A 21967-nucleotide genomic window follows, 5' to 3' on the forward strand; every position below is an offset into this window, starting at 1 on the left:
TGTGTATATTTAGGAGTGTATATTTTTATCAATTACTCATTATATTGAATTAAAATTGTTTGTTGACATGAGGACTTTGTTTGGCGTCAAGCTTGTCACTCACTGCTGTCTCGTACACACGTGTGCGCGCACACAAAAGCAGTCCCGGAGAAGCACATAATAATTTGCAGTCTTGTTGTTAATATACTGGTCATTCATTGATGGCCAACGTTAGCTAGCCAAATTGCTATCATTAGCTAACAACACCCAAAGCTAATGCTTGTGTCACATACGGCCGTAGTTTTTGTTATGTACTAAAACAGGTACGAAACAGGAGGGATATAATGCTTAAAACCCATTGAAATGTTGGCGCCCTCCAGGCGTCCCAATAAAGGCTGCAAACAAGCCCTTTTAATGTTCAGATTCTGTGCAGAAACACACATGACTAGAGATGTATTATTTTGCTATTCCCTGGAGCAGAAAGTGAAGTGTATAATAAGCAATAGGGTTACATTTGAAACTGTTTATGTGGAGAAGGAAAATGCACACATTCAGCTTTAAAGCACAGTTTGTAAGCCGTAAGCAATCGGCTTAGTCTGCTTTCACTTAGAAGGGTCTGTATGCTGCACTCATCTTAATATTGGTTCCTTAGACATTACAGTTATAATTTGTTTTGAAGATTACTTTTGTCATTGGACTGCTCTGTACATTTGCAAAATAATATGCTTGTTATTTTAAACCAAAGCATTCAGGGTTCTCGCAGTGTAGTGTAGGTTTGCTGTTGTGTTACTTTAGAGAACACAAATGTTTGCCTACGTGACCGAAGCCATCCGACTCCCGTGGATATGTTATCTGTCAGGGTTGAACTCGTGGTATTTTAAACATTTTAAGGATTATTTGCTCGTCTCAGCAGCCCCAAAGTGAACTTTGAAAAGGATTGCAACATGTCAGTCCAGTTTTCTGACTCTGGGTTAACCCACCCGCCCTCTTCTGTGAAACTGGAGTTCTGTGGTGAGCTTGCTCAAGTTTCTTCTTCCTATTTGGAAATAGTTAAAGATGTGGATTACGGGGTTTTGGTTCCAAAGATGGTCGTCCTGACCTCTTCAAATGTCTTGTGTGTTTACTATGTTGTATCAAACGAGTTCTTATGCCATGTATTACACAACATGACTCAGGAGGTAGGGGCTCCTGCCTTATTTCCGCTTTCTTCATCCCAGTCACTGCTGTTGTGTCTTTGGGCAAGATACTTCACTTCAATGCCCACTAGGGATGTTCCGACCAGGGTTTTATGCTGCTGATTCCGATCATCAACAATTGAGATCGGCTGATACAGACCCCATGTTACAACTGTAAATGTTTCAATGTAATTATACTCAGTGCTATTGTCAATATCAATGTCAACACAATATTTGTATTAGTTCCTAATTCTATTTTATTACCGTGAGTTTGCATGTTCTCCCTGTGACTGCGTGGGTTCCCTCCGGGTACTCCGGCTTCCACCCACTTCCAAAAGACATGCACCTGGGGATAGTTTGATTGGCGACACTAAAATTGGCCCTAGTGTGTGAATGTGAATGTTGTCTGTCTATCTGTGTTGGCCCTGCGATGAGCTGGCGACTTGTACGGGGTGTACCCCGCCTTCCGCCCTAACACGGACCTATTCCCTGATTTAGCAAATATTAACACATTTTGAGAATTTTCCGCCTGAGTGCAGCTGGAATAGGCTTGCCTATGGCGATCTCATATACAGTTTCATGAAAATTGTCACGGTGGACCAGGGGTTAGTTAGTGCGTGCGCCTTACAATACGAAAGTCCTGGGCTTGGGTTCTTTCTGTGTGGAGTTTGCATGTTCTCCCCGTGACTGCGTGGGTACTTCGGCTTCCTCCCACTTCCGAAGTCATGCACCTGGGGATAGGTTGATTGGCAACACTAAAATTGGCCCTAGTCTGTGAATGTGATTGTGAATGTTGTCTGTCTATCTGTGTTGGCCCTGTGATGAGGTGGCGGCTTGTCCAGAGTGTACCCCGCCTTCCACCCTAATGCAGCTGAGATAGGCTCCTGCGACCCCAAGAGGGACAAGTGGTAGAAAATGAATGGATGGAAACAGTTGTTTGATTTAAAAAAAAAAAAAGCCAATACTACACAAACTAAACAAATGCAAAAACTGTGAACTGGTAATACTCTTTTAAATCCTTTGGGTTTTGCCCTCAAATTCCTCCTGTGTCCAGGGACCTATTCCCCGAATTTGCAAACATTAACAAAAAAAAAACAAAAAACATTTGTTCCGCGAATTTTCCGCCCGAGTGCAGCTGGAATAGGCTCGACTATGGCGATCTCATATACATTTTCATGAAAATTTACCCATACTCCCGAGCGTTACATACCTACTTTCCACATCGCCACCGGGGTTGCCCACTAATGGATGATTTACTGACCAAGATGCTGACCAACAACACGGATCCGCCCCTCAGGTTGCGGCGGAGGTGAACCATGGCTGCCCACTGCTCCTAAAGAATCACATTTTACATCTAATATGTACTTCTTAAACTTCCACTGTAATTGCTTATTTAAATGACTTGAGGCAACAGCAGTCAGCGAGCACATGTGACATGATGATGTACAGAGTTAAAGCTGCAGGCACGCCCAGCCAAGTCTAGCAGCTTGCATAACGACCGCTAATTTGGTTAGATGTCGCTGTGACAGCAGAGCTCTGTCAGAGGCCGCGGGCTGCTACCATGCTAATACAAGCTAATAGCATAACAGGCTTTTGGCAGGGCTAATTGTGGCGTCTCCCTGCCTGGTGGGGCAAGGATGTTCCTCAACAACACAGTGAGATGCATCCGTGCCGTCCTTGCATTTGTCGCCGTGGTAACGCGGTCAGTATGTTCAGCTGCCAAGACTGGTATACGTTAGTGTCACATTTAGCGATGGACATTTAAATATCTTTGATGATAGTCTAAAAAAACGAACAATTAAATTTTCCATTTACTCATTCTTGCCACCCTTGAGACCTTCGAATTCGGGAGTTCGGGGGGGGGGGGTTGAGGTGTGGGGGGGGTTGCGGTGGGCGGGGTTTGGTAGTAGCAGGGGTGTATATTGTAGCCCGTAAGAGTTAGGGATGCAAGAGATTCTGGGTATTTGTTCTGTTGTGTTTATGTTGTGTTACGGTGCGGATGTTTGGTGTGGGTTCACAGTGTGGCGCATATTTGTAACAGTGTTAAAGTTGTTTATACGACCACCCTCAGTGTGACCTGTATGGCTGTTGATCAAGTGTGTCTTGCAGTCACTTTCGTGTGTATGCGGAAGCCGCATACAACATGTGACTGGGCCGGCACGCTGTTTGTATGGTGAAAAAGCGGACACGTCGACAGGTTGTCGAGGACGCTAAATGCAGTGCCATCACGGCACGCCCTTAATATTGTTGTCCGGGTGAAAATCGGGAGAATGGTTGCCCCGGGAGATTTTCGGGAGGGGCTCTGAAATTTAGGAGTCTCCCGGAAAAATCGGGAGGGTTGGCAAATATGCATTTACTGTTTCAGTAATAGAATAGAATAGAATCGAAACCACGAGGCCTACTCAGTGGCCTAATGGTTAGAGTTTCCGCCCTGAGATCGGTAGGTTGTGAGTTCAAACCCCGGCCGAGTCATACCAAAGACTATAAAAATGTGACCCTTCACCTCCCTGCTTGGCACTCAGCATCAAGGGCTGGAATTGGGGGTTAAATGACCACAAATGATTCCCGGGCATGGCCACCGCTGCTGCCCACTGCTCCCCTCACATCCCAGAGGGTGAACAAGGGGATGGGTCAAATGCAGAGGACAAATTTCACCACACCCAGTGTGTGTGTGACAATCATTGGTACTTTAACTTTAACTTCATTGATCCCTGGGGGAAATTCAGCAAAGTAAGCTGCTAATATTCACGTAACATGTCTTTAGCCGACAGGAAGTGGACATTGGAAGACAACATAAACAGGAAGCACAATACTGACTTTGATTGTAATTTCACCCTGTGGCAGTTTCTCTTGCAACTATCGCAGTGTGATGAAGTGGTCACTATACAGCATTTAATGTTGATTGTAGGAATGTTGGCAGCTCAGTGGAACAGGGGTTAGTGCGTGTGCCTCACAATACGAAGGTCCTGGGTTCGATCTTGGGCTCGAGGTCTTTCTGTGTGGAGTTTGCATGTTCTCCCCGTGACTGCGTGGGTTCCCTCCGGGTACTCCGGCTTCATCCCACCTTCAAAGACATGCACCTGGAGATAGGTAGATTGGCAACACTAAATTGGCCCTAGTGTGTGAATGTGAGTGTGAGTCTGTCTATCTGTGTTGGCCCTGCGATGAGGTGGCGACTTGTCCAGGGTGTACCCCGCCTTCCGCCCGAATGCAGCTGAGATAGGCTCCAGCACCCCTCGCGACCCCGAAAGGGACAAGCGGTAGAAAATGGATGGATGGATGGATGTAGGAATGTTTTAGACTTGTATTTACGCTGACACTGCAGGCTTTGCAGGATGCATGCAGTCAGGCAGCTACGAACTATGCTGCTATGGAAGAAAGGTTGAATCATTATTTTTACTAAACATAGAAAAAGTTACACACCATGCCAGTTACAGACACAGTAATATGATGATCATGTTTATTAGTTTGGATCTAACTACAATACATTCACTTTGCAAACACACAAAGTCTGTTTAGTCACATATTTACATGGACGGGTGCTCGTGAGTGGTTGGGCTTAAAATCAGCTGTTTTGCACGTGCGTGCGCACACACACACACACACACACACACACACACACACACACACACACACACACACACACACACACACACACACACACACACACACATGCACGCACAACATATATAACAGCAGTGTGTACTGGTGGTGGCAGGTGCCTCTTTAAGTGGCTTCAGCCTGCTGAGTCCAACTGAGCGGCACACAGTCACACAAACACAACGACCCACACGTGCACTCAGTAACAACACTCAACCCGGGGGCGGGGAAGGAGCAGCAGATGTTTCGGATATGGCTGCTGACCAAAGAAAAGCCCACTTCTTCTTTTTAGTACATTTGATTTGGAGTCCTTCACGATAGTGACGTGTCAACGCGCACACACACAGATGTGCAATTACTAGAAATATATCATCTGTAACACTGCACACAACTTATGGCGGCCTGGCTCAAATGGTAGAGCGGCCATCCAGCAATTTGAAGGGTTCCTGGTTTGAATCCAGCTTCCGCCATCCTAGTCACTGCCGTCGTGTCCTTGGGCAAAACACTTCTCCCACCTTTCTCCCAGTGCCGCTCACACTGGTGTATGAATGTGAATGAATGTTTGGTGGGGGTCAGAGAGGCTGCAGGTGCAAATTGGCGGCCACATTTCCACCAGTCTATCCCACGGCAGCTGCGGCTACAAATGTAGCTTACCACCATCCACCTGTGAATGTGGAGTGAATGAATGAGTTCTCAGCTTCGACTGTAAAGCGCTTTTAAAATCTAATCCATTATTATTAGTATTATTATTGACAGGCTGTCATTTGCATGTCAAAGCAACAAGTGGCGCTTTAAATACTGTGGGGTTGTTTAGTGTGAATGTTGTCTGTCTATCTGTGTTGGCCCTGCGATGAGGTGGCAACTTGTCCAGGGTGTACCTCGCCTTCCCCCCCCGAATGCAGCTGAGATAGGCTCCAGCACCCCCCGCAACCCCGAAAGGGACAAGCGGTAGAAAATGGATGGATGTTTCAGCCAATCAGAAGCCTGAAGTAAGTAATTCATGGAAAAGACAACTACATCTACAATTGTGGATTTTGGAAAATCTATAAACTCAGCGTTTCTCCCACCATTATAGAGGAGCCACCTCCATGTTGTTGGTTTAATTGTATTTTATTTTAATAAGTTATTTTCTACGTAGCACCATATCACAACAAATAACTAATGGATACATTTCATATAGAACAAGTCTAAATACTGTATTATATGTTATTGAACCAAACAGTCTTATCTTATTTGTCTTATTTACATGACCGCATGTTATTTCTGTCTCCAATGTGTCATCGTCTCTCTATATCACATTCGGACGAGCTATCGCATTTATATAAAGTCACAACAAATAACTAATGGATACATTTCATATAGAACAAGTCTAAATAATCTATTATATGTTATTGAACCAAACAGTCTTATCTTATTTGTCTTATTTACATGACCGCATGTTATTTCTGTCTCCAATGTGTCATCGTCTCTCTGTATCACATTCGGACGAGCTATCGCATTTATATAAAGGTGCAATATTTCATAATTTCATGTCAAGTCATCATTAAATGGCCCTGATGTGTCAAAAGGCATTAATAAATCATGTTCTTTTTGAATACCTTTATAACCGATAACGGTAGTTCAGCCGGGATATGCTCATTTCAAAATTAGATTTACAGCCCCGAAATACTGTTATTGTTTTCATTTTGATGCCTCGCCCTGCGCCGTTTGACCAATTAAAAAGTCAGTGAGTGTGTCACATCCAGGTTGCTAGTTACGCACCGCCCTCTTCGTCAGAGCTACTGCCACTGGTAAAGTTACTAAACATGTCGTCGTTACAATTTTCAACTTCTTCATGACAAAGCCAGGAACAAAACGAAGATTTGTATCGGGGATGCCTTTGAAAGATGGAGACGATTAAAGGTGAATTAGATTTTTTCATCTGACGCCAAACTTGCTAATTTCCTCCTTGATAGGCAAGTCAGGCATTTACGTTTTCTTATTACTTGTAATAAATGGAAATGGACATTTCGTATCTAAACTATGTTGTCCAATACAGTCTATGACCTTGTCTAACAAAGCTAGTATGTTCGTGCAACGAATGCTTAGGAGCGACGCACCATCACACTAGTGTAGCTTACATATATGCCCGTTAGCCTGTATGTCGATGTGTCATCCAACTGACAGGTTGCCCTATGTGGATATGGGTAGTGCTATTTCGTTCTCAATATGCTTATACGCTGAGGAAATGTGTTCCAACATTAGCACGGCTAATTGCGGTTTCTGGTACTGTATGTGCATCAGGCACATATGGGGTGGTGTTTGCTTGGCACAATATAATGCATTTCATGTAATGATTTTCTACTTTGTGTATTGACATGGTAGTAGGGTATATGGTTTATGCGTCATGTGGTTTTGCGTAACATGTGTTGGCTCATAGAATGGCACTCTGCACTGAAAGATGGGGATGTGCGTACATGGAAGAAGCGAATGCAGTGCGTCAGGTTAGATGCAACATCAGTGTTTCCCACACATTCATTTATTTGTGGCGGCCCGCCACGAAAGAATTACGTCCGCCACAAATGGATTTTTCGGCTTTTGACTCGCTCGACCGCTCATAAAAGCAATGGGACTGTCTGTGAATGTTGCTTGTAGTTACACCTCCGGTGCAGTAGGTGCAGTAGGTGTAGTAACTCCGCCAATAGCACTTAATTCACCTGGTGGGCCAGAAGAAGAAGAAGAAGAAGAAGAAGAAGAGGGACGGATGGGATCAAAATATTCGCCGGCTACTTTTCATAATGATGGCGCTTCCTATGTTTCTACCTCAAACGTCCAAAAGCTGCTGAAAGCCTTGATCCAGGATGCCATGGGGAAAAAAACTTAAATGGTGCCTTTTGGCGACAGTTAGCAGCTTGGTGGCTCATAGCCGGCTAGCTAACGCTTGCTAGCGTGGTAGCATTGCTTAATTTTTACAGGTGTTATAGGTAGATAGTAGTGATGGGTCCGGCAACACCGATGCATCGGCGCATGAGTCGAGCTCATAGAGCGAAACCCTGTGTCGGTGCGCGTACCGCTTTTAGAAAGTTACGTGACCGATCATGAGCTGTTTTGGTCACGTGACCGATACGCGAACTGTGTCGCACTGACGCCTCCTCTGTGCCTTGTGAGCGGCTCTTTTCTACAGCCGGAGAAATAATAACTTAGAAGAGAAAGCGTCTAAAATTGAATACGTTGGAAAAACTTTTTTTTAAAATTTTTTTATAAAAATGTGTAAAAAAAAAAAAAAAGAATAATTTCCAGGTCCACAAGCATCCTCATTCACAACACGTTCTCTTAGATTTCCATGTTATGATACATGTTCACATTATTTATTGACTGTATCTAAAAAAGACAAAAAATATATTTTTATTTAAATGAAGTTATGAAATAATCCTAAATGAAATACAATGACTTGGTTTATATTATTGTATATACTAGGTCAGTGGTTCTCAACCTTTTTTCAGCAATGTACCCCCTGTGAATTTTTTTTAAATTCAAGTACCCCCTAATCAGAGCAAAGCATTTTTGGTTGAAAAAAAAAAGATGAAGTAAAATACAGCAGTATGTCATCAGTTTCTGATTTATTAAATTGTATAATAGTGCAAAATATTGCTCATTTGTAGTGGTCTTTCTTGAACTATTTGGAAAAAAAGATATAAAAATAGCTAAAAACTTGTTGAAAAATAAACAAGTGATTCAATTATAAATAAAGATTTCTACACCTAGAAGTAATAATCAACTTAAAGTGCCCTCTTTGGGGATTGTATTTGAGCTCCATCTGGATTCATGAACTTAATTCTAAACATTTCTTCACAAAAAAAAAAATTCTTTAACATCAATATTTATGGAACATGTCCACAAAAAAAATCTAGCTGTCAACACTGAATATTGCATTGTTGCATTTCTTTTCACAGTTTTTTTTGACAGACATTTTAGTGACAAACCTGAGCTTGTGCTTCACGGAGTTTATGAACTTACATTCATATTTTGTTGAAGTATTATTCAATAATATTATTCAATTATTCAATAACTCCTCTCTGAGCTGCCACCTTAACGTGGTAGAGGAGTTTGCGTGTCCCAATGATCCTAGGAGCTATGTTGTCCGGGGGCTTCCATGCCCCCTGGTAGGGTCTCCCAAGACAAACAGGTCCTAGGTGAGGGATCAGACAAAGAGCAGCTCGAAGACTTCTATGGAAATGCAAGAACCGAGACTCAGATTTCCCTCGCCCGGACGCGGGTCACCGGGGCCCCCCTCCGGAGCCAGGCCCGGAGTTGGGGCACGATGGCGAGCGCCTGGTGGCCGGGCCTGTCCCCATGGGGCCCGGCCGGGCACAGCCCGAAGAGGCAACGTGGGTCCCCCCTCCAATGGGCTCACCACCCATAGCAGGGGCCATAGAGGTCGGGTGCAATGTGAGCTGGGCGGTAGCCGAAGGCAGGGCACTTGGCGGTCCGATCCTCGGCTACAGAAGCTAGCTCTTGGGACGTGGAACGTCACCTCGCTGGGGGGGAAGGAGCCTGAGCTAGTGCGCGAGGTAGAGAAGTTCCGGTTGGATATAGTCGGACTCACCTCGACGCACAGCAAGGGCTCTGGAACCAGTTCTCTCGAGAGGGGCTGGACTCTCTTCCACTCTGGCGTTGCCAGCAGTGAGAGGCGACGGGCTGGGGTGGCAATTCTTGTTGCCCCCCGGCTCAGAGCCTGCATGTTGGAGTTCAACCCGGTGGACGAGAGGGTAGCTTCCCTCCGCCTTCGGGTGGGGGGACGGGTCCTGACTGTTGTTTGCGCTTACGCGCCAAACAGCAGCTCAGAGTACCCACCCTTTTTGGATTCACTCGAGGGAGTACTTGAGAGTGCTCCCCCGGGTGATTCCCTCGTTCTACTGGGGGACTTCAACGCTCATATTGGCAACGACAGTGAAACCTGGAGAGGCGTGATTGGGAAGAATGGCCGCCCGGATCTGAACCCAAGTGGTGTTTTGTTATTGGACTTTTGTGCCCGTCACGGATTGTCCATAACGAACACCATGTTCAAGCATAAGGGTGTCCATATGTGCACTTGGCACCAGGACACCCTAGGCCGCAGTTCTATGATCGACTTTGTAGTTGTGTCATCGGATTTGCGGCCTCATGTTTTGGACACTCGGGTGAAGAGAGGGGCGGAGCTTTCTACCGATCACCACCTGGTGGTGAGTTGGCTGCGATGGTGGGGGAGGATGCCGGACAGACCTGGCAGGCCCAAACGCATTGTGAGGGTTTGCTGGGAACGTCTGGCAGAGTCTCCTGTCAGAGAGAGTTTCAATTCCCACCTCCGGAAGAACTTTGAACATGTCACGAGGGAGGTGCTGGACATTGAGTCCGAGTGGACCATGTTCCGCACCTCTATTGTCGAGGCGGCTGATTGGAGCTGTGGCCGCAAGGTAGTTGGTGCCTGTCGTGGCGGTAATCCTAGAACCCGTTGGTGGACACCGGCGGTGAGGGATGCCGTCAAGCTGAAGAAGGAGTCCTATCGGGTTCTTTTGGCTCATGGGACTCCTGAGGCAGCGGACAGGTACCGACAGGCCAAGCGGTGTGCGGCTTCAGCGGTCGCGGAGGCAAAAACTCGGACATGGGAGGAGTTCGGGGAAGCCATGGAAAACGACTTCCGGACGGCTTCGAAGCGATTCTGGACCACCATCCACTGCCTCAGGAAGGGGAAGCAGTGCACTACCAACACCGTGTATGGTGCGGATGGTGTTCTGCTGACCTCGACTGCGGAAGTTGTGGATCGGTGGAGGGAATACTTCGAAGACCTCCTCAATCCCACCAACACGTCTTCCTATGAGGAAGCAGTGCCTGAGGAATCTGTGGTGGGCTCTCCTATTTCTGGGGCTGAGGTTGCTGAGGTAGTTAAAAAGCTCCTCGGTGGCAAGGCCCCGGGGGTGGATGAGATCCGCCCGGAGTTCCTTAAGGCTCTGGATGCTGTAGGGCTGTCTTGGTTGACAAGACTCTGCAGCATCGCGTGGACATCGGGGGCAGTACCTCTGGATTGGCAGACCGGGGTGGTGGTTCCTCTCTTTAAAAAGGGGAACCGGAGGGTGTGTTCTAACTATCGTGGGATCACACTCCTCAGCCTTCCCGGTAAGGTCTATTCAGGTGTACTGGAGAGGAGGCTACGCCGGATAGTCGAACCTCGGATTCAGGAGGAACAGTGTGGTTTTCGTCCTGGTCGTGGAACTGTGGACCAGCTCTATACTCTCGGCAGGGTCCTTGAGGGTGCATGGGAGTTTGCCCAACCAGTCTACATGTGCTTTGTGGACTTGGAGAAGGCATTCGACCGTGTCCCTCGGGAAGTCCTGTGGGGAGTGCTCAGAGAGTATGGGGTTTCGGACTGTCTGATTGTGGCGGTCCGCTCCCTGTATGATCAGTGTCAGAGCTTGGTTCGCATTGCCGGCAGTAAGTCGGACACGTTTCCGGTGAGGGTTGGACTCCGCCAAGGCTGCCCTTTGTCACCGATTCTGTTCATAACTTTTATGGACAGAATTTCTAGGCGCAGTCAAGGCGTTGAGGGGATCCGGTTTGGTGGCTGCAGGATTAGGTCTCTGCTTTTTGCAGATGATTTGGTCCTGATGGCTTCATCTGGCCAGGATCTTCAGCTCTCACTGGATCGGTTCGCAGCTGAGTGTGAAGCGACTGGGATGAGAATCAGCACCTCCAAGTCCGAGTCCATGGTTCTCGCCCGGAAAAGGGTGGAGTGCCATCTCCGGGTTGGGGAGGAGATCTTGCCCCAAGTGGAGGAGTTCAAGTACCTCGGAGTCTTGTTCACGAGTAAGGGAAGAGTGGATCGTGAGATCGACAGGCGGATCGGTGCGGCGTCTTCAGTAATGCGGACGCTGTATCGATCCGTTGTGGTGAAGAAGGAGCTGAGCCGGAAGGCAAAGCTCTCAATTTACCGGTCGATCTACGTTCCCATCCTCACCTATGGTCATGAGCTTTGGGTTATGACCGAAAGGACAAGATCACGGGTACAAGCGGCCGAAATGAGTTTCCTCCGCCGAGTGGCGGGGCTCTCCCTTAGAGATAGGGTGAGAAGCTCTGTCATCCGGGGGGAGCTCAAAGTAAAGCCGCTGCTCCTCCGCATCGAGAGGAGCCAGATGAGGTGGTTCGGGCATCTGGTCAGGATGCCACCCGAGCGCCTCCCTAAGGAGGTGTTTAGGGCATGTCCGACCGGTAGGAGGCCACGAGGAAGACCCAGGACACGTTGGGAAGACTATGTCTCCCGGCTGGCCTGGGAACGCCTCGGGATCCCCCGGGAGGAGCTGGACGAAGTGGCTGGGGAGAGGGAAGTCTGGGCTTCCCTGCTTAGGCTGCTGCCCCCGCGACCCGACCTCGGATAAGCGGAAGAAGATGGATGGATGGATGGATTATTCAATAAATATATTTATAAAGGATTTTTGAATTGTTGCTATTTTTAGAATTTTTTTTTTTAATCTCACGTACCCCTTGGCATACCTTCAAGTACCCCCAGGGGTACGCGTACCCCCATTTGAGAACCACTGTACTAGGTCATAAAATCAGTGTCAGTTGAGTCGGTCCATAGGTTGCCTGTAGGGATTTTTAATGTCCAGCAGATGTCAGTATTTAGTGACACAGTATCGACACAGTATCAATACAGTTTTGCAATGTGTCGAAACGCTTCATGAGGCCTCATCAACCCATCACTAGTAGATAGGTTATAGCTGCATCGCTCGCGGCTCGTCATATATTTAACGTTAATCCGCGATTTCACCGAGCGTTTCACTGACGGTGAGCAGCCTGACGCTGCTTCATTAACACCGCCGCTGTTTGACTCGGGGGCCGGGGCAGACGCACGTAGTAACAGTCACGTGTTTTCATACCGACGAGCTAACGTGTCCAGGTTATAACCCTGTTGTCAATAAACACACATGGACTGAAGCTAAATTGTCCACTGCAGCATGTGAATGCAATGAAAATAATAAAATCTGAGCCAACCAGCTGTTAAAATGTTGTCCAGGTTAATGTTTTGGCCATTAAAGGCCCTTCATTTCAAGATTTCAACTGTGATCGGGCTTTAAACAGGTGGCTGACCTGTTCAGATGAGTGTAACTGCTACTGGTCAAATAATGTGAAATAGCATTTAATTTTTCATGTATGCAATGCCATTTAAATGTAATTATAGATAATAATGATAATAATAATAATAAATACTGTGTAGTGTTGTAAATAGTCAACGGGAAGAATTTTAGTAAGATATAAGCCATGAGCACTACACAGCCAGAAAAAAACCTAGGCAGGACAAGTAAAAATATTGGGGCAAGTAGATTTGAGAAGTCAGGCAAGTAGAAAAAAACCTTAACGTTGAACCCTGCATGTGTTGAGCTGCTGCCGCTTAAGGTTAGACGGCACTGTACATAGAGCGGTTCTGCTCGTTAGTAATAAATTCTAATGTTGGATGTTCACTCCTTCACACAGATGAGTATAGAAAAATATTTTCAACGGCCGAAAAGGGCTCGACTTGGAGAGGAGGTAGGCCTACAGTCCGGACCACAGGTGCGACCAGTTCAGCAGCAGCAGGAGGAGGAGGAGGTTGACTGACTGTGGCAGAACACCTCTGCCTCTGTTTCACTTCATGTTGCTGATAAATAATATGGTTGTAGTAGTAGGCTAAAGTTAAATTATTTAGTATTCACTAATTAAAGGGGCAGAGCTTTAAGAGACATTTTAGCTTTTATATTTTATAAGATATATTTTTTGTAAGAACCACAATTAATAAATATATTTCAGTGAATCACTAATTGTTCAAATCTGTATATAAATATGTACATAAAATGTTGTAATTATATTCTAACTCCGCGTTCTTCTTGGTCATCGCCGCTGCCGCTGCCGCCGCCACCCCCCACCCCCGACCACACCACCACAAATAGATGCCTGTCCTGTGGGAAACACTGAACATGGAGTTACGCTGAACGAAATGTGGCGGTAATTTTACCGTTGGCCTTGGCTTGCCATCAAAGTAGGCCTATGCGATATATAATATATATTATTATATATATAATTATTTCGATGGTGGTCCGTGCGGTCAAACTAGACATTTTAGCAGGGCAATGCCAACAATCTGTCCCGACTCCCGACAAAAATATTGCTGCGTAACTTTACAAATACATTTGGCTAATCGACATCAGTAAAATGTGGCATAATTACTTAATAAACCATCTTGCAAGAAGCATAAACAAGAGAAACCTACAGCGTAGGACTCGTCGATTGCCTTTTGAAGTTCCTTAGTGTAGGATTCGGATTCGACTGCATATCTTGCAACCTCAGTCATGGAAAGTGGGAGGGCACTACAGAATTTTGACCGTGATTGCAGTACCATTTCTGGCCACATTACTACATATGGCACCTTTTAATGGCACGTCTTTGTTTTGACTCTTTCAATTGCTTTCTATTTTGAAAGTGTGAAATGGAACTGCGGATGGGCGATTGTGCGTGTGTGTGTGCCAGTGATTGGTTGCCTATTTACAAACACATATGTACACACACACACACACTGTGCTCAGATGTGCCAGTGCACTCCAAATGACACTAGAGAAGCGATCGCATAACCGTTGGCTATGCTGTGTGCTTGCATGACTGTGACTGCCTGTTATTTGATTTATTTACAAGATTAACCTGTCTTACTTGCTGATAGTAGAACATATTTTATGGCTTATTGTTTTTTCATAACTAATTTGTTGAAAATGAAATTTTTTTAACGCGCAGCAAACAGGCTGAAACAAGGTACACGTTTATTTTGCCAGCTAATGCCATCTTATGTATGAGATGCATAACAAATGTTTAATTCAAACTCATAAGGGCATGAGACGACATGTTAGCATCTTAATGCTAAGGAATTGTTTGTCCAAAAATATAACACCGCCCTCCAATTAATATTTTTTTAATGTGCATGTGTAAAATTGTTAAATGCGATGTCACTTATCATCATACTTGCCAACCTTGAGACCTCCAAATTCAGGAATTGGGGGGCGGCGGGGTTGAGGTGTTGGGAGGTTTGGGGGGACGGGGTTTGGTGGTAGCGGGGGTGTATATTGTAGCGTCCCGGAAGAGTTAGTGCTGCAAGGGGTTCTGGGTATTTGTTCTGTTGTGTTTATATTGTGTTACGGTGCGGATGTTCTCCCGAAATGTGTTTGTCATTCTTGTTTGGTGTGGGTTCACAGTGTGGTGCATATTTGTAACAGTGTTAAAGTTGTTTATACGGCCACCCTCAGTGTGACCTATATGGCTGTTGATCAAGTATGCTTGCATTCACTTATGTGTGTGTAAAAGCCGCATATATTATGTGACTGGGCCGGCAAGCTGTTCGTATGGAGGAAAAGCGGATGTGCCTTTTAAGGCACGCCCCCAATATTGTTGTCCGGGTGGAAATCAGGAGAAATTCGGGAGAATGGTTGCCCTGGGAGATTTTCGGGAGGGGCAGTGAAATTCGAGAGTCTCTTGGGAAAATCGGGAGGGTTGGCAAGTATGCTTATCATACTTTATCAAAGTCTTTTTGTTTGGTTATTTTCTATTAATTGGTTTTAGACTACCCGTTTTTTTACTTTTGAAAGTTTTTTTTAATATAAGTAATATAGTGATGCTCTTATGACAATATTGCAATTTCAATGTTATCAGAATATATAGTGATAAAGAATAAGGGTCATAAGAAAAATCCTTGTGTTTTCAACAATTTTACCTAAAAGACTCATTGAGGCTATAAAGTATGTTTTGATTACCGGTACTCGATTAATCGAACAAATAAAATGATTAACGATAGCTGCAGCCCTATCGGACATAAAGGAGTTAGCATGTCAGATATCGGTAAGAAAGCCATATTGACTTGCATGTTTAGACCTAATTAAGTGTAAAAAAAAAAAGTGAAGGCTTGTTTTGGAAGGCTTTTTTTCACGGCTGGAGACAGGATGTGAGTGACTCGGGAGGACATGTGATTTCCGGCCTGACACTGACTGACGCCCATACAGCAGGTGGATGCTCTCGGCGCATTTCCACATGGCTTCAGCTGTTCAAATAAAGCCACGCAAGTCTTGCTGAAACTGTCGACAAGTGTAATATGTAAGACAGTGGGAACTCTGTGGACCTGCAGAGACACCACGCTGGCCCCGGTCTCCGAGTCTGGGAAACACAGCAGGTCGTCTTGTTATTGTGGGCCAGGGTCCTACTTTCAAGGGTAACTCTGTAGGTGAGGCCCTGTAGGACACCGACCGGCAGGTCGTGAAAACTCTTTACGTGCAATGAGATCCGTACTTTCTAAACGTGGCCCTTTGTTCCTTTTTAAGAAGTCACTTTTTCACTTCTTATGATGGTCAAGCAGTCGCTGGTCTGTTGCCGTAGATCAAAATAAAACGTCATGAACGTGTTGTCTGCTAAGGATATTTTTCACTGGCTGAGATGAAGTGTGTGTGTGTGTAGGAAAAAGGTGTGTGTGATGTAGGTGGAGCTTGTAAGCGTGCTGGGGGAGGTGGCAGAATAGAGAGGGAGAGAGAGAGAGAGGATTTGTGGCATGTAGTTTGTCAGCTGTCATTAGCGGAGGTGACACACATACGCACAAATACACACACGGCAGTGGTCTCTCACAGAGAAAGCAGTGGGGACACAAAGCTAGTATGGATGTTGTTTAGTGCTGCGTTGACTCCAAATGTGTGTTTGCATGTGCGTGTGTGTGTGTGTGTGCTGAGTAAATCAGTTGGGCAGACTGGTAATGGAATGGTCGGTCTGTTGTGGACTGGTCATGGACCGGTTTAATCTAAACACTGGTGAGCTCATTTATGCTATTCTATTATGTTCTGTTTCATTAATGCATTTAGCAATTGTATGTTTTATTTGTTCGTGTTACTTTTTTATGGTATCATTTATTTCTCTCAATGCATTTGCATCTTTTGAAAGGCAAATTATATTTTACCGAGGTAGTTAATGCATGGCTGACACATTTTTGGAAGTTCAACACATGGTTGACTTTTCATAGTTTGACTGTTTTGGACTTTGAACTGTCATCATGTGTGTGTGTGTGTGTGTGTGTGTGTGTGTGTGTGTGTGTGTGTGTGTGTGTGTGTGTGTGCGTGTGTGCGTGTGTGCGTGTGTGTGTGTGTTCAGGTATTCTTGTCGTCTGCGGTTGTTTTTGGGGGATTAGGTTGAGTTGTGGTTCCAAGCTGAAGCTGAAAGAAAAGTGCCCAGTCAGCACTATTCTGAGGTCTTATCAGTCAAATAAAGTCTGTTGTTTCGGTTTTTGTTCTCAGGCTCATGCTCGTTTGCAAATTCACTATTGTAAGATCATTATTCGAGGAGTTTTTTTAGTGTGTTTTTGGTTAAAAATAGAAGGCTAGTATGGCTCTTAGTTCCACGTGTTGACCCGCAAAGCTACCCAGCTCGTGTTCATTGGCTTCTCTGCACGTCTGCAAGCGTCAGCCAGCTGCGACTGTATGCTAATTTTCACAGCCGCCAGTGATAAATCTTATCAGCTTTAGGAGTTAAAGGTGGAGTTTGAGCTCTTGAGTGCGCGGTGGGACATTTTTTTCACATGTTACCTTTGCTTTCACTTTGTATTCCAGCTGCAGTAAAAAGTTGTCGTGTTTGCACAGCTTTTAAGTGTTTACACTGACTTAATACATTAAGTTAATGTAACATTCTGACTGTCTCAAATAGCCCACTGCTTTAATGGCGTGCTGTTATTGAAATAATCAATCAGTAATAATAAAAAAGAGAACCATTTTTCTTTTATTCCCGTGGTTGTTTTGCACACTGGAAAAAGTGTCGCAAGGGAGGGAGAGACAAGAAGTGTCAATAACGAGACCACTACACTGATTAGTTATGGCTGTCCATTTCATTGGAGCAGATCCTTTCACATGCTCAAAGATACCATCTTAATCCTTCATGAAGCTTAAAACACAAGTGCGTTCTCCTTCCTTAGTGTAGTAATACGCCACTGTGTATTCTTCCACCTGCATATCCTTCCGCCGCACGCATTTAACTACTTTTCTTTTAGTTTTTGTACAGTATTAATCTTTTATAGGAGTGTGTCATAACGAGGGGTGTCCTAATCCGATATTGATAGCAGATATAGGTCCGATATCAGCAAAAAACAAGTGTCCGTTGATATCGGCTTGCATCTAAAATCTCCGCTATAAGCTCCAATGCAAGCAATTCCACAGCGTGTTGTGCAAAGCTGGACGTTCAATTTCCATCTAAATGTCCTACAATAAGCACACAAGGTTGGTCTTTTATTTTGTTTTAGTGAAGTCATTTACAAAAAGTAAACATGGTAGGCCATAGGCTATTAGGTGCTAGCAGCTACACAACAGCTCAGCACAATTGAACCATATTCCAGTCTAAAACGGCACATTTGTCGATATAAACATCAAATAATTATAGTTTCGTATTACTTAGAGATGCAAAGTTTCCAAGGCAGAAGCATATTAGAACGTATCCAGTAACAAACGTGTCCGCATCATTTAACTTACTGTGTCATGAGCTTAACTTAATGACCATTGGATGTCTCCAAAAACAAATGATCACTCCACTCCAAAAGCATAAATCTATCATGAAGTTAGTATTTTTCATTCATGCCTCCTGTTGTTCTTGGAGTAATTTCACTTGAATAACCCTTTTTTAACATTCCACATGACAAAATAATAAAAATATGTAATATGGTTTGTGTTAATATAGGATTGATATCGGTATCAGACAATACTTAAAGCTCCAATAATAGTCCTTTTGGGAAACCCCTTGTTATATCCACGAAATGATGTAACGTTGTAACATAATGACTGCCTGTATTTTGGTACTGGCTCATATCAGTTTGTGATGTTTCATGTGAGACGTCGTCATGCACACACACACAATCAAGTTGGCATCCACGATTAAGGACGCATGGCGTTGTGCATGCAGTGAGTAAAGAGCTCTTTCAGCTCGCGGCCTCACTTAGCGTTTACTTGTTGAGAGGACGTTGTGTGCGTGTGTGTGTGCTTTCGGGTGGAACTTGTCTGAGCTTGGATGGCAACTTTTCTAGCTGCAGACGGAAGTGTTTGCGTTCCCCTTTCAGTGTTATGAGTCTTTTTATTTTAAATTTAATTAATTTTTTTCCTTGTTATTTTTTTATTTACAGAATAAAATAATTCTTCCACACATTTTTGACACATTCACTCAAACACTCTAAGTCAGTGGTTCTTAACCTTGTTGGAGGTACCGAACCCCACCAGTTTCATATGCGCATTTACCGAACCCTTCTTTATGAAATATACAGTATTTTTTTTCAAATTCAAGACAAAGTTATATGTTTTTGGTAACACTTTAGTATGGGGAACATATTCTAAGTAACAAAGACTTAATTTAGAGTTATTTGGTTGGGGTTAAGGTTAGGGTTAGAGGGTTAGAGGGTTAGGGTTATAATAAGGCCATGCCGAATAAGGCATTAATAAGTACTTAATAATGACTAGTTAAGAGCCAATATGTTACTAATTTGCATGTTAATAAGCAACTAATTAATGGTGAATATGTTCCCCATACTAAAGTGTTACCATGTTTTTTTACTGGTGCACAAAATGAACCGTGCATGAACATCACCTTGTTCAAACAACAAAACCAACACAGTGCATAAACTCACAAGAAATTACACACCTGCAAATCAGTCTGACTTCTGCTGTTGCCGTATCTGTAATACGCCTATAGGGAGAAGTTTTTATTTACACGATGAGTCAAGTGTGTCTTGACCTCTGCCGAACCCCTGAGGCCGACTCACCGAACCCCTAGGGTTCCATCGAACCCAGGTTAAGAACCACTGCTCTAAGTATTGTGTCAGGAAAGCGAAATACAAAAGAAAAAGAAAAGAGGGGGAAAAAAAATAAACTGACAAATTAATAATTAAAATCACAGTACAATTTACAAAACAGGTATAACATAGCAAAAGGCACATCATAGGAATGGACGCCAAACTACTGTACCTCTCAAATTCAATTAAGCAATTCATTCATTCTCTTATTTGTTGTTAAAATTGTTTCTAAGATGTACAGATAATGGACTATATTCTTAAAAGTGTTTTGTAGTGTTACGAGTCTTTCTGAGCTTTCACAACAACTCAACAGAAAGTAGTACCGGGTGGAGAGGGCAAAGACTTTAGCACGTGTTTTGACCTCTGCCACGCACAAGTTAATGTTTCTTTGAGTGCAACATTTAACGTTACCATAATGATTTCCTTTACTTTTTGTGAAACGGTGACCCGTCACGTCCTAAGGAACACTCTCTTAATGCTGATCCACTTTTACCCTACTTCGGTCAAAGGTCTTCAAAGGGACCTGCAACAAGGAGGCTGAAGAACTGTAATTCAGGTTGCCGACCCTCAGAGATGGTAGAGACTGCAATCCTGGTGAGACATGTTCTTATGAGCATGACAACTTCTCTTTCAGTTGCCTGGCAGTTGTCAACCTCGTTGTATTATTATTACTTACCCATCATTATGAACTGGAATGTTCTAGACTCTTTCTTGAACGTCTATTAACGACAGAAGAAGTTTGCAATAGTTTATGCTCTGCTGTCCTCTCTCTGAAGCCGCTAAGATTGCAAGGAGGAATCTATATAACCACTGTCTGGTACTATTGTTGGGCCTTGGAGGTCTGGACTTTCTCAGTACTTTTATTGTTATGGTTTACTTACAAATAGTGTTTCAGACAACTGTGTCACATACCAAGGATTTGATGCTTTGCTCAAGAGCCCCTGACCCTTTTTAGACCATCCCTCCACTCCCCAAGCTAAGTCATTTCTGACTGACTGAGCAGCTCTTTGCAGCCTTTGAAATCGTTCACTTCCAGTTTGGGAATTGAACACCGGCCTCTCTCGTGACAGGCGGGATGCTCGCCACTAAATTCACTGTGATAAATGACAGCATTAACGCTTGTTGTCCCCGGCAACAGCCACTGGCCGTAAAGCCCCTGGATGAGAGCAGCATCAAGCACTAATGATGTCTTGTCATTATTTCAGACCCACCCACACACCATGTGTACATTGCAGGTCCCTGGGCGTGCACGGTAGAAGCCCGTGTTCCTAATCCTGCTACAGCAGGGTATTAAATCTCCTTTATGTTGGCAGGCTTATAGAGTGGGGCCTTTACAGAAGCTTAGACGCCAACGCGACAAAAGACCGACAGGTTCATCAACCTCCCTGAGATCATGTGGTCCATACTTTTGTCATCTCACCTGAGAGGTTGTTACGTTTGTGTCCTCGTTACAGAGAAGTCTTGTCTGTTTTGTTTGTAGTTGCAAGACTGCTTCACATATTTGACCTGAAAACAACTCTTTCCTATTATGAGACTCTTCTTTTATCTTTATCGTGGAGTGGACATCGTCCCACCCCCTCCCTCGCCTCTGGTTGTAAGGTGACACCTGCTTTCTCACCTCAGTCACACCAGAAGTAGAGGCACAGCAGAACTGCATAAGGCTGAACACATCTGAAAGATGGCTACTGGTTAAATGAAAGATGACACTGTTAAAAGACTGCAGGCGAGATTAATAATACACATTTGTTGTGCTGTTGTTGTCTTTACACGCTTTCAAAATATTCCGCAATCCGTTAAATTAAACTTCTTTACTCGTACTGTCCAACAGCAAACGAGGCATACAGTCGTCCAGTGACGTGCGGTGAGGTTGATGGCTGGTGAGGTACTGACTTCATCACAGTCAGATTTACAAACATATGAACCCTAAAGAGTATCTTATTCACCATTTGATTGGCAGCAGTTAACGGGTTATGTTTAAAATCTCATACTAGCATTCTTCCCTGCTTGGCACTCAGCATCAAGGGTTGGAATTGGGGGTTAAATCACCAAAAATTATTCCCGGGCGGGGCGCCGCTGCTGCCCACTGCTCCTCCCAGGGGGCGATCAAGGGGATGGGTCAAATGCAGAGGACAAATTTCATTACACCTAGTGTGTGTGTGACAATCATTGGTACTTTAACTTAACTTTAACTTTACACATACAAACTGTAGGACACAAAAAAGCACATTTAATAAAAAAAACGTTATTATGGTCTTACCTTTACTTATAAATGAAGTCCATGCGCCGCTGTTGTGCTGGATTAATGCACCCCCTGACGGGAGTGTTATATCAACTAAAGCCCTCACTTAAACTTTCCACGTGCAAGATTGAATCTATTTAAAAAAGT

At 44.4% G+C, this 21967-nt stretch overlaps 1 protein-coding gene across 2 annotated transcripts in view; it reads left to right on the plus strand.

Annotated features, from left to right (window-relative positions):
- LOC133618585 (nuclear receptor coactivator 2-like) overlaps positions 1–21967 on the plus strand; it is an 85711-nt gene that overhangs the window by 8725 nt on the left and 55019 nt on the right. Inside the window, exon 1 of one of the 2 annotated variants that reach the window (XM_061979089.1) lies at positions 16329–16573. The exons of the other annotated variant lie outside the window; for it this stretch is intronic. The gene's annotated coding sequence lies outside the window, so the exon portion shown is untranslated. Of the gene's footprint in view, positions 1–16328; positions 16574–21967 lie in introns of those variants that run through there. 2 annotated transcript variants of the gene reach the window in all.

Source organism: Nerophis lumbriciformis, linkage group LG19 (assembly GCF_033978685.3).
Source record: "Nerophis lumbriciformis linkage group LG19, RoL_Nlum_v2.1, whole genome shotgun sequence".
Lineage (NCBI taxonomy): Eukaryota > Metazoa > Chordata > Actinopteri > Syngnathiformes > Syngnathidae > Nerophis > Nerophis lumbriciformis.